Source organism: Oryzias melastigma, linkage group LG6 (genome assembly GCF_002922805.2).
Source record: "Oryzias melastigma strain HK-1 linkage group LG6, ASM292280v2, whole genome shotgun sequence".
Classification (NCBI taxonomy): Eukaryota; Metazoa; Chordata; class Actinopteri; order Beloniformes; family Adrianichthyidae; genus Oryzias; species Oryzias melastigma.
In genome coordinates this window covers 8590319-8603114 of record NC_050517.1, presented here as the reverse complement: position 1 = coordinate 8603114, position 12796 = coordinate 8590319, and the positions used below count along the sequence as shown (strand labels likewise).

General features: G+C 39.5%; 1 protein-coding gene across 6 annotated transcripts in view; it reads left to right on the top strand.

Moving 5' to 3' along the window:
• Positions 1-12796, top strand: part of LOC112141239 (unconventional myosin-IXAa) — a 132221-nt gene that overhangs the window by 53271 nt on the left and 66154 nt on the right. The window lies entirely within an intron of this gene.

Here is a 12796-nt window from a genome sequence, read left to right as displayed (position 1 = left end):
CCATTTGTTTGCACAGTTGCATCTTCATGTGACCTAAATCCAGGCTTGATAGATTTTGGAGAATTATTCCCTGGGATTAAGTTGAGCCGGGCTTTCCCTGAAATTATCAAAAAAATTCTTCCAGGCATAACAAACAGATTAAACCCAAGGCTGCCACTTTTTTTCTCCCTGTCTGCATTATTAGCTTCTCTGATTTTCCTTTTGCTCTGCCGGCGCAGTGACCTGATTTTTCCCCAGGGGAATGATTAAAATTTAATTTGATTTAACAGAGCATAACTGTACAGTTGATGCTGCTGCTTGCAGACAGTCCTCTAGTGTGTTCTTTGACTGTATATGAGAACTGGATCATGTGAGTGTGACGCCACTCATTGAAATCTGCTCACTTCTGGTTCCAACCAAACAAAATCAATTCAGTTTCCATCTTTTTTGCGATACGGATGCTGCTATGTTGGAGCCATGTGATGTTAGTGATTGGTCAACATTTCCATGGCAACCACTCTCGCCCATCAGGGGTGAGCTTGTTGGAAGTCCACACCCCTACCACTTGAAAGAATATGCCAGTCATCATACTTTTATTGAGGCATCTGATTGGTCAGTGTATAACTTGAGTAATTAAATCAGAAAAAAAGAATGAGCAAGAAGATTTTTAAAAAAATGTTTGGAACAAGAATGGTAATTCTGACAAATAGAATGACTGAGCAATATCTGTTTATTTATCTATGAAAGTCAATGGGATTTTGGCTTCTTGGGCCAAGCAGGTACTTCCTGTTTGAAGTGCAGTCAATTGGTGTGATAGATAACACTGTGCCATAAGTTTGTAATTTCAAAAGTGTGGATAGCTCCTATTTTTGGCTAATATAGTGTTTTTAAGATACTTTACATTTGCAGGAATAAAATCTACCAAAACAATGTAGCATGTTTAAGAATGCTATAAAACCAGCATCTTTTTTTGTTCGTTTGGCACAAATAAAAAAACAAAACATCCATGCTAATAATCACACAGTACACAAAGAAAACTAAAAATAAAATTGTACGTGTTCACATGGAAACAAGCCGATGTGCTGGGAAATGGAAGAAGCCTAAAAGCTTTTAAAGGACCACCCACAGATAAACAAAATGAATAAAAAACAACATGCAATACTATCAAAGCAAGACCACAGCTTGCAGCAAAACAAAATATCTTTTATGTATATCGTATATACTTTGATATCAAAATTCTTACTTAAATATTGTTAAGTCTGGTTCTTAATTTAGTTGTGTAAGTTGTTATAAAGAAATTGGGTTATTTACCAGATCTATACGTGCATACCATGATTTGGGTCCATTGAATTGTATTGAACATTGTTCTTGGCTGTGTTTTTAGAATGGCAGATGTAATTTTGGAGCATGTCTGGTTGAGTAGTGGTGGATTTGGAGATTATAGACAAAATATTTATTTACATGGAGGGGCCAACTAGAATTATAAAGACCACTGAATTTAAATTTACAGGTGAACAATGTACTGATATCATAGATATTCAATAACTTTATTGAATAATAGTGCAGCTGGTACATTCCATTTGGGGTACATCACAATTCTAACTATTTTTTTTTAAATAAAGGATTTTGTGAGAGTGACTTGTGTAGGTACACCCCTGAACAATGTTACAAAAGATAAGTAGGGATAAACCAGGCTATACAAGGTTAAGAGACATTTGTTTGTTTGTTGTATCAGGTGTCGTATTTTAAAAATAATTTCTATGTATTTATTTTTCTTACACGCATATTAAATGTGTTCTCTCCAGCCCGGTTTTCCATCAGCCCGTACCCAAAAAAGCATGTTTTTAAACTTTAGTTATATTGATTTTGTTGTTTTTATTTGATCATTATAACAGTATGAAAAAAAAACAGTTTGAGGCTTGACTCGTTTATATTTGGAGATAACTTATTAGATATGAACCATTCAGAATAAATCTGAAGTTCATAATTTAATTTTTTTTATAAAATTGATATTTGAAATGTTTAGATTTCTGTCGTCAGCAAAGATTAATGGACATGTAGAGGCAGAAATGTATGCAAAAAATATTTAATATATTTAAAAAGTTGCGGCCCCAGGATTAAACACTGAGGAACACCATACTTTGTACGACTCACATTTGACTCATTAATGTCTAATGTAACAGATTTCTTTCTGTTTCTTAAGTAATTGTGCAACCAATTGTAAATGTTTTCTCTGAATCTGTATATTATAAGCAACATCTCATTGTTGACAGTATCAAAACACTTTCTAGAAAAACGGCTATTGCAAATCCTTAGTTATCTAAAGTGAAGTGGATTTATCCACAAGTTTGGTCTGTGCCAAACAAGTATAATACTTTTTGGATGTCATTTTTACTCAAGTTTCTTGCATAGAAGTTTCTCTAATATTTTAGAAGAACATGGCAAAACTGATATAAGATAATTGTCGCTGAACAGGATTTTTTCACCCTTCTTGTATATGGGAACGACTTCTTCAATCTTTAGGTCAGACAATACATCAATGAAACATCATCCATCATACAACCCTAATGAATACTTTTATGCTTTATATGAATCACTTGAAGTGAAGTCATTAACACTAAATATATTTTAATATAATTAACCTATAGTGAGCAGCTGGCAGTGATGGTTGATTAAAGGACAGCTGTTGTCCTGGTTCTGCTGGATCACTGCTACCGCTTGCTCCATCTCCTCCTCCATGCAACAACCCCGCAGACAGAAGATGAAAGCACAAAGTACCAGCCTTCATGCAGAACTGGGGGCTCACCAAAGAAGGAGGAGAGTGAAGGAAGAGAGATGAGAGGAATTCTTTGAATAATGAAGAGAAAGGAAGCCTTTTTTGTGTGTGTGTCCCAGTTTTCAGCGATTTAGAGACATTGAAATGAGGCTTACAATTCTGCGAGATCTACCTCCTCCTGTGAGCGGTCACGCATCTGTCAGAAGTACATCCGTGCTGCTGAAAAACTCCTTCAGGGGGTAGAAGCCCCCACCTTGTAAATGAGCAGCAAGATGAGTGCTTAAATGTCCCAAGAGCTCGGACTTCCTTCCAAACCTTTTTAAGGTGTTTATAATGTCCGGTCTGCACTGTTTCTTTGCTTTTCACCACTTCCTCTCGGAAAAACACAAAACCAGCCACTTTATTGAGACGTTTAAAACCCAGGATGCTCATCAAGTCAGCTTCACAAAACATCTTTTTATTTTCTTTTGCAGGTGTGATGAGTAAAATGTTTCTTTTCAGACTGTGGTTGCTGCTGTGGTGCAAAAGTGTTTCTTCTGATCTGGAGCAAAAACAGAACTGTGAGATTTAGATAAATGCTCCGTTAAAGGTCACAGTAAAATAGAGGAAGCGATCACAGAAGCTAATCAGAAATGACAGTTGATAAGGGACCGAGTGACCTCTCGGTCTCCACAGCCAGGCTGCCGTCTGGCTTTTAAATAGATGAGAAGAAAACGGCCGCAGACTCGCAGAAAGACGAGTGGATCTCGCTTTAGGTGGCTTCACCTCCCGCTGATGTTTCCTTCCTCCCCGACAGACACAGATAAGACGGGAAATGCCTTTATTGAATTAGTTTGCCAACTCCACAGTTCATAGAGGGCATTAATTCAGCTTCCTCCCTCTTTCCTCCCCTGGCGCTTTAGCAACACAGCTGAGTTTATGAGCGCAGAGATGAGACGATAACTCCACATCTCTGGTCATTCCTGTTTTCATCCCACGTCTGCAGGCTGAACGTAGAAATTAGTGTTTGTAGCCACAAAAATATAACATTTATTTTGAATCCGCTGACCCCGCTAAGATCTAAAAGCTGCTTCAGCTTGAATTTTGTTTTACGTTATTTTGTTTTACCCAATGCACCATAACCACTTTACAACAGCTCCACCTTTTTAACATGCATGCACAGTCCAGCTATAAGCATGCAGCGCTCGTACTCTTTGTTTACGCTGAACCTGATTTATCAGCTCGCTGCAGCGGGCGCTCGCAGCGGCGCTCGGGGGATTTCAGCGCGTCAGCAGTGTGGGGATTCCTCACGCTGCCTTCAAGACTGAGCTGCACTGTGGGTCAGTAATCATCTGCTATGGTACCCTCTCCCACACACTGTCTGGCTTTGACAGATCAGACATTTTCATTTCTTCCTCTGGTTCTGTCTCGCTGCATCCTGGACTGTTTTTGCTGTTCTTTTCTCTTTGAGCAAAAAATTTGCTCCCACCTTATATTCAAAAACGTACCCAGTACTCGGTGAAAATTAATTTTGGGCTTGTCGAGGATCCTCCCCCCTCCAAAAAAATAAAAATAAAGCAACAGACAAAAACAATGACTTCATAGTGGCAAAAAATGTCATAAATATTTTGTCCAAAATCTTTTTAAGGGCCTCAAAAAATATTCAAGGATATCCAATAGAAATTATGAAATTGTTATGGGATGGCCATGGGACCTCTATTTTTTTTCCTTTTACCTTTTCCCACAATTTGAAGATGGAAAACTTGTTCATGCAATTCTCACAAAAATTCACACAGATTAGGTCAACAACCACAACCAAGATTTTGTTCACTTTTAGGAAAAGAGACCGCTGTATTAAATAAAATAAAAAAACACAAATACCTCTAGTATCTTTGACAAATCAAATGACCTCCAAAGGTTTTCGATTGATCTCTTCCTATGAACACCCCTCCCCTTTGTTCCAAACAGGAAGTACCTACTAGTTCTAAGAAGTCAAAATTCCATAGATTTCCATTGAGAAACAGTAATTTCTCAGCCGTTTTATTAGTCAGAATAACTATTCTTCCTCTGATACATTCTTCTCAACATCTTTTTTCTAATCCAAATTTGTTTTGAAGATGTGTTTTCTCCAAGTTGTTAAAGTTATAAACTGACCAATCAGATTTTCAGTCAAAGCATGTGGTGCTCGCTGACCCCACCTCGGATGTTTGATTGACAGATTTTTCCGAGCAGCTTCAAACAAGCTCACTCATGATTAGCGACAGTAGTTCCTCTAAAAACGTTACTCAGACTTGCCTGAGACTTACTCAGGTTTCAAAATGGCAGCAGTGTATCAGGAAGCCAAGGTGACGGCTTTGTATGATTTCGTGACTGCCAGAGTTGAGGAATTTTTTATGGGTGTCTTCAACACCTTGCTTTGTCCAGTGAATTAATACATGTATGGAAAGAGCTACTTGGGAAAGAATGTTGGAAATAAAGTTTGTAAATTTTGATCAGGGTCAGCGTGGATGAGCTCAGAAGAGTGATGTTTCCCTGTTGGTCACATATGTTTTACCAGAGTAGTGTGAAAATGTAATACATGCATCCTTGGCTCAAACTAAATGAAACAAAACAACTTGATGCGAACAGGCAGACATGGTTAACAAATAGAAAAAAAAAAATCAGTTGCTAAGGAAATCCAAAAATGCACTGTTGCCAGTTCTTAAAAAAATTACATAGACCCGTTTGTCACCACTAGGCAACCAAAAACTAAAATGGTTGCTATGGCGATAAAGTAATCACAAAAGCCACTATTTTGAAAAAGTTTTCTTTTTTGGGGGGGGGATTAGTCATATGCAGCTACGATTGGGGTGGAAGAGGCAGAAGGGGGAAGATGGGTAATGTCTGGGGCATGCAGCACTGCTCATGGCTTTAACTGTTATTTATATTTTAGAATTAGGTATTCAAGCTTAAACCTCTTTTTCTGACTGAACAGATGTAATAACAGCTTGATTTTTTTTTTTTTTTTTTTTTGCTTTGGATAAGCTGTCATAATGCGCGGTTTACTGTAGAGTTCTTAGAGGAAACCCCCAGAATGAAACGATGCGGGGCTTTGAGTGCTTCCAGCTGTTTGTGAAATATCTCTGACGTTTGATGAGGATTCTGGTGTCAAACTGTTTCTTTTAAAAAGAAAAGCCCCTCCCACTGACACTCAACACATGTTCATTCTGCAACTCTCCCTTCTGTCACTCCAGTCTCCAGCGCTCTCCTCTTGGCGAGCTTGTCCTCCCGTCATATTTTATTCCTCCTAATTTCCCTCCTCTCTCCCCCTCCGCCTGTCCTGCTGACGGCGTTGGAGGGCCTGTTGACGCTCCTCTGCAGTGGAAGCTTTTATTGCGCCTGTGTGTTTAGCCCTTCCTGGGGCCAATGGGATCCAGATGTGGCCCGGCACACGTGTGACAGCAGCCATTTATGGAGGAAGAAGGAATGCGTGAGACGTTTTGCCTTAAAAAAATAAAAAACTTTTTTTTCTCCTCCCCCTTTTGAATAAGCTCTTCTTAGCATGCCTTCACGTGAAGGAACTAAATAGTTCTCCAAAAAGGGACAAACTTGACTCTTGAAGTGGCGCCTAAACCCTGCGATCGCTCTTCCTGTCTGCTTGGCTGTAGGTGTGGGCGGCGTGTTTACGGCTACATCCATCCTAATGGCCTGTGGCCAAACAAGCAGACCCCATTACCCCAGCTTAGAGACACCACCTGACCGTCCTGCTCCTCTTTCATGTCTGAAGGGTAAAGCAAAAAGGAACTTAATCTTCCATCTTCTTCTTACTCTAAAGCTCTAAATCCTCTTCCATATTTAAAAAATGTAGTTTAAATGTTTCACAGGAAGTGGCCTTATTCTCAGGATAGGCGTTTCTATGGCGATGGTTTGCTAGACTTTAGATGTCGCTATGACTTCAACACATCATGGTCCCAGAGGTGGGGACTTGGACTTCAGACGCAGACGTGAGTCACACTAAAGTCTCACCAGAACTCAAGGACATGACATTTAGAATTTATTGGCAATGTTGATTTGTTTTTTCCATCAAGACGTCATTAGCTTTAGTAAAGATGGTCTCTTCACTGGTTTGTTTTGCTGTTGTTTATGCAGAAACAGGAACTTCCTACTTTGATGTTTCCATCAGTTGTTAATGAAATTTTTAGACTTAAGTTGGACTTTCATGAGGAAGTATAGAGCATCTGCATAGCACTGAGCAGGTTAAATCATGACGTCAGCAGCAGACTAACCTTTACTCCTGTTGTTGTCATAGCTTAAGTCCAGTGCAGCAAGTTTTTGCTTTCAACAGCAGGAAGCTCATTTTTCAAAATAAAATAATAGTCATAAGCAAAATGTAATGTCCTCCTCTTTTTGTCTGCTTTATTTTCAATGGGTTTAAAGCATGAAAAGGTCAAAGTATTAGAACGTGATGCTCAGACAAACTACGTTCTTGTTGTCTACTCACTCATTACTAACAGGCTCCCAGCACAGGTTTGGGGGTTGAAAGAATTAAAAATCTGTTCGACATGTGTATTTTTGCTCTATGATATTTTCTGCGTGCCTCTCCAGGTTTGTCCATCTTTCTCCCACTACCAGCCAGTCTCCACCTGTAAGGGCAGTTGTGACTGAGCCAAATAGACTGAGTTTGTCTTGTTTGTTTATTTTGAAAACATGACTCCTACTAAAGCACGGATGTACTTATTAACACATTCACCTCCTCCCTCTGGTTCATGTTCTTGTAGACTCTCTGACAGCTCCTGCAGAGCCCGGCTCTGTGTGCGTGCTGCATAATTAAAAGGAGGTTGCCAGGTAAGGCCGAGTTATGTCCCTTGTGTGGATTCGGAATGGACATTCACATTCACAGCAGAAGTCCAAATGAAAACACCCAACATCATTTTTATCCAAAAACAGTGGTTTGTTATTTGTTGATTTTATTCTTTTAGTCACTTTTTTATAAGACTTGTACTGTACCTATTGTGTAAACCAGCTGAATAGTTTGCAACCGCATGTAGTTAAAACGAGTCTTTAAAACCGATCCTGCAGATCAGTGAATCCATATCGACTTTTTGTTGTTTTGAACCTTTTTGTGGTTGAAGTGAGCATCTCTCTGAGGCGGATGATGATGATGCACTCGCTTTATATTAACATCAGTCATCAAAGCTTAATGTAAACCATTTATAAACCACACTTAATGAAGCTAATCTGTGTTTCCTAAAAGCAAAAGCCACAATTACACCAAATCCCAGAAGCCCAGCCTGCAGAAGAACGACCTCATAAGAGACCTTCGGGCTGTTTAGCTCAGGAAAAATAGGTTGATTTTTTTTTTCTTACTTTGTTTGAAAGTTAGGATCAAAGTTACAAAAAGTTTTTTAACCCTTAGCAAGAAAGTAACATATTTATTTTCAGTTTTTGCTAAAAACATTGTTTTCACCTTGTTTTTCATTAGTTTTAATTGAGGTGTGGCAGTATGAATTGGTCCAACTCTTTATTTTATGTCTAGTAAACGTTAAAGAATGACTTTTTTATAAGTGCAGCCTCCAGGATGACAACTCTGTAGAGTATAGCATTGTTCCTGATGAAGAAAGGCATTTAAATATGAACAGATTCCTTAAATTCCAGTCCGTTTTCATTGGTTTGTAGTTTGACAGATTGAAGTTTTTCATTATCGGTCAGAGTTTCCTCTAATTTGTGCTGCATGAGTTCAGTTTGTGCATATTTTCATGTGTTAATTTAGTCTCCATTACCTAAAACAGTTCACCCCTTTCAGCTGCCTGATCCACACAGGACCCTTTTTCTTCTGGGAGACTGTCAGGATTATGTAACTGTACTCTTTCCTCTTTTGCACCCCATCCATTCTTTTTTTCTTAGAAAAGAGGACTCATCCCATGTGTCTGAGGAAAGTGAGAGGAGGAGGTCAGAAAGTAGAGGAGCAGGCGGGACGATGCGAACACAAGAGTCTAGGGAGTGAAGCAGGACTCACATCTTTAAAAATGGAACAAAAAACAATTCAGATAGAAATGTTGGTGAAGTTTGGGGTTTTGTGAGATCTCCAGGTGGAGTTTAGTGTGTTTGTTGCTTTAGACTAAAGCTGCAAATATCTCCTTATCAAAATGATTTTTTTATTGATTAAAAAGTCATAAAAAATGCACCTATTCATAACCTGCTGATATTTAGAATCAGTGTTCATCTCTCTTCCATGCTTGTCTTTCCCTGATCTTTGCCTCATCCAGTGCTTCTCTCTTTACAGTAGGGGTTGAGTTATTGATCTGAGTATTGATGGTATCGATACCAAAGTAAAGTATTGATACTAGCGTGATGAGTCTCAGTTTTTCTGCAATACATATAGTAAACAGCTTGAAATTACTTACGGATTTCATGAAAGCGTGGGGTCTATCTGTGTGCAGTGTTGTCAGATTGGGCAAAATATAGCCCAATTTGTGTAGAAAACTGCCCAATTTGGCAACATTGTGTTTGTGTGTAAACAGTACACATCCTCCTCAGCCAGTTCAAATGAAACTTATCTTTAATTTGTTTTTTAAAGTCCTGGTCACTGCCGGTACCTGTTTAAAGACCAATGCAGAAGACCGCACTGACAGCAGTTCAGGGGTTTTGTTTTGGTGCGGATTGGTGCTTTAACCAGTATTCTATGTTTGGCCTGGCTTACAGTAGAAAGGTCCAATAGTTTGCTGTTTGTTATTGAAATTACAGAGTGTTCGCATAGTGCGTCTTCTTTGATTTTGTTTTATGTGTTCGTCTTCTCAGATTTTTACAATGTTTTTCTTCTTTGTTGTTTCTCAGTTTGCAGGAATCCATTTTATTATGTACGATGCTCACAATCCCACAGTCAAATTCAGGACCTGAAATCTTAGTGAATCAGGAGCAGATGAGCAAATGCTGTTTGATAAATAGCGTACAGTAGAGGTGGGCAAACAATGGCCTGAGGGCCACATGAGGCCTGTCAAGCCCTTTAATCTGGTCCACCAAACTGGAATAAATTATATTAATTATCCTTTATAATGTTTTATCATCCCTCTAGCTCTGGTGTCCAGTCATAGATGGTGGATTTGTTGTTTTACTGACATTTGAGTGCGGTTTCTAAGTCAGTCATTTTTCCGATCACTAAAACACCATATGAACGCAGCATTTCTCTAACTTTGCATTTGTTTCTGAGGGACATTACCCATTGGTAGCTAAAATGAGAACAGAAGCAACATTTTTTTTAATAAAAACTCCATAATGTCCAGTTTTTGTATACATTTTCAATTATAGCATGTTTTCGTCCAGATTCCTTATTTCTTTTATGAGGTGGATTACCAAAACCATCAACGATCTGCTTTTGGTCCAGGCTGTCTATCAAAATTTAGAATCCTTTGTGGCCCATGTGAAAAAATCCACTCCTGGCGTGCAGTATTTAAGTAGTAAATACGCTGGGCGGGCCACAAACTCCCTGATCCATTCCTCTTCGCAATAGGGAGATTAAGGGGGGGCGGGGTTTCCCTGTGCCAACAGTCCCGCCCACAACTGAGAGGTACATGTCTAATGAAAAAGTACAACTCTGCTGAAGTATGTCCTATATCAACACAGGTATTTTTTTAAAATGGATCATAAAATGATCAGAGTGGGACTCTGAGTGAAGCTAAAGCTTTTTGGATGAAATTAAAACCTTTTGTTGAACAGCACAAAAAAACCCCTAAAACCAAAATAGATGTTGCCAAAATTAATGGTGACTAATTAACTGATCAGCCATTTTTAGACGCATTCTGATGACTAATATTAATGCTGCCCACATGTTATATAACAACCCTGCTTCCTTTAAGGGTCTATTTTCTGTCCTTGTCCTACCCTAAACGTGAATTAAAGGATCTTATAGTTCACTCACTGAAAGCTCAGATTCAGTTTCTTCATCAGGAGAACAACATTAGAAACATAGAGGGTTCTCTGTTAAAATCCTCTTTCTGAGCAGAGTGAGGCCTCGAGCCGCATGCTCGCACAGTGCTGCCATTTGTCACGTTCTACAAACATCGCAGCTCACTGCTACCAACTGCAGCGTTCTTCACAACCACGTGCCTCTGACTGTTTCCAAACCTGAGCGCCGCTCGTGCTGGCTCACGTTTCCGCAGCATTCTTGAAGGTCCAGCTGCACCTGCTATCCCAGGAATGCAGGGTGAAGTCATCTCGCTCTGCGCTGCTGCACACTGAGGAAAACTCTGCAGTGAGACGGACAGAAGTGTTTGGGTCTGTGGACAGATTCTGTGAAGCTGGACAGGAAATCCACACAGCATAAAACCTCTGTGGAAAAAACTTTGTGAGTGTCCAGACATACCTAGGAAAAGGTCAGAGGGGCAAACCTTCTGACTCATGGGCCACAAAATGTTTTAAAATTAGACAGAAGGGCCGGACCAGGAGCAGATGATTTTGATTGAAAATGAATACATTTACTTTACTAACTCTTCATTTTTTTGGAACTATTTCTGTTTCCACATTTTCTCAGATTGAGGGTAAAAGTAAACAAATGTGTGTGCATCTATATGTCCAACTTCCTCGTCACAATTTGATCTATCTTAGCTCTATGTTGAACTTGGGGCTCTAAAGGTTTGAAAACCATTGTTACAAGTTTTACTGTAGAGGACGGTTAACAAAGTACAAAGCCTAAATCTACAAGCATTGATCTTTGAACAAACGTTAGCATTCCACCCTTTGACACTCATGGTGTTGAAGCCAATAGCAGTGTTTGTTTCCTCTAAAGATGTGCAGTTTTCCGCCGCGGTGGAGGGGAGAAAAATCTGCTTAATGAGAGGCGATGGCGTTGAGGAGCCTGTGGAACAGACACGCTCCGTGCACATACATTAGCATGTAATTAGTGTGAAGTTTGGATTTAAATATAGAGTTGCATGCACACTGTCACTGTGTTATGAACCCTGTTGGTCTTGAAGGTTTAATCACATTCACATGTGTGTTAACGTCTTCAATCTGTACTAACGGGATCTGTGGGGATGCTTCTTTAATAAACTGCTGGTGTGAGATATGAGGTGAATCGGGGCAAAAGTACTACATGAAATGACTAAATTAGATCATGCAGATTTTTCTTCATTTGTTCTTCATTAAAAAAAAAAATAGATAGGCATTTTTTTTATTTTAATATAGCATCAAGATATGGAGCTCACAATTACAATCAAACAAAGAAAATTAGCAAGCTTTTCAGGATCATTGATTAGATTTCTTCCCTCATTTTGCTGTGCTGATGTAAGAAACTCAAAACCTGGGTTCTTCTTCGGCCTCTAGATTCTTCTCTGTCTGCATCACAGTTGTTTTGTTTTTTTGTAACGACCATCCCTTGTTCGCACATGCTTGGCGTGCTGTTGTGGTCTCAACACGTGTTGACCACAGAGCTAAGATCACCAGATCAGCCAAGTTATTCTGGCTGATCTTTAGGTTTCACATCTGCAGGGGTGCACACGTGTAAAACATGGACATTTTTGATGCAATTATATTCATTTTTGTAATTTAATTTTTTTTTCTATTGATTTGGTTTCAACACATCTGCTCATCTTTTATCAACGTATTACGTCCAAGTCCAATTGCTTTGCAAATTCATCACATTCTTTTCAGTTTGTTCTTGTTTTTTTCCCCCTAAGCTCCACATCTTTGTTTTCATTCTCCGTCTCCTGACTTTCCCTCCTTGTTGCCGTTCTTTTCCTTGTTATTCTCTCCCATCAGCCAGTCTGGTGGAGCCCGACTGATTCCTAATGACACCCCAAATGTGTCCTCCAGGGCCCCCTAACGAGGGGCTCCCTCTCTGTGTGGGTGTTGGTGTGAGTGTTTGCAGAAACGCACCCAGACTCCCACAAGTAATGACTGTGTATGTTTTCAGCTCTGCTCTGTTTGACTTTACAGGAATCTGGCAGTTCGGTTCCTGCTTGATGTGTCAGAGAGTGAGCTTAAGCGTGTGTGTGTGGGGGTGTGTGTGTGTGTGTGTGTGTGGCGCTCCAGTCCTGCAGAACCTTCTTCTGTTTTCTGACCTCTGCTGCAGTTGTGTGATTGGTAGCC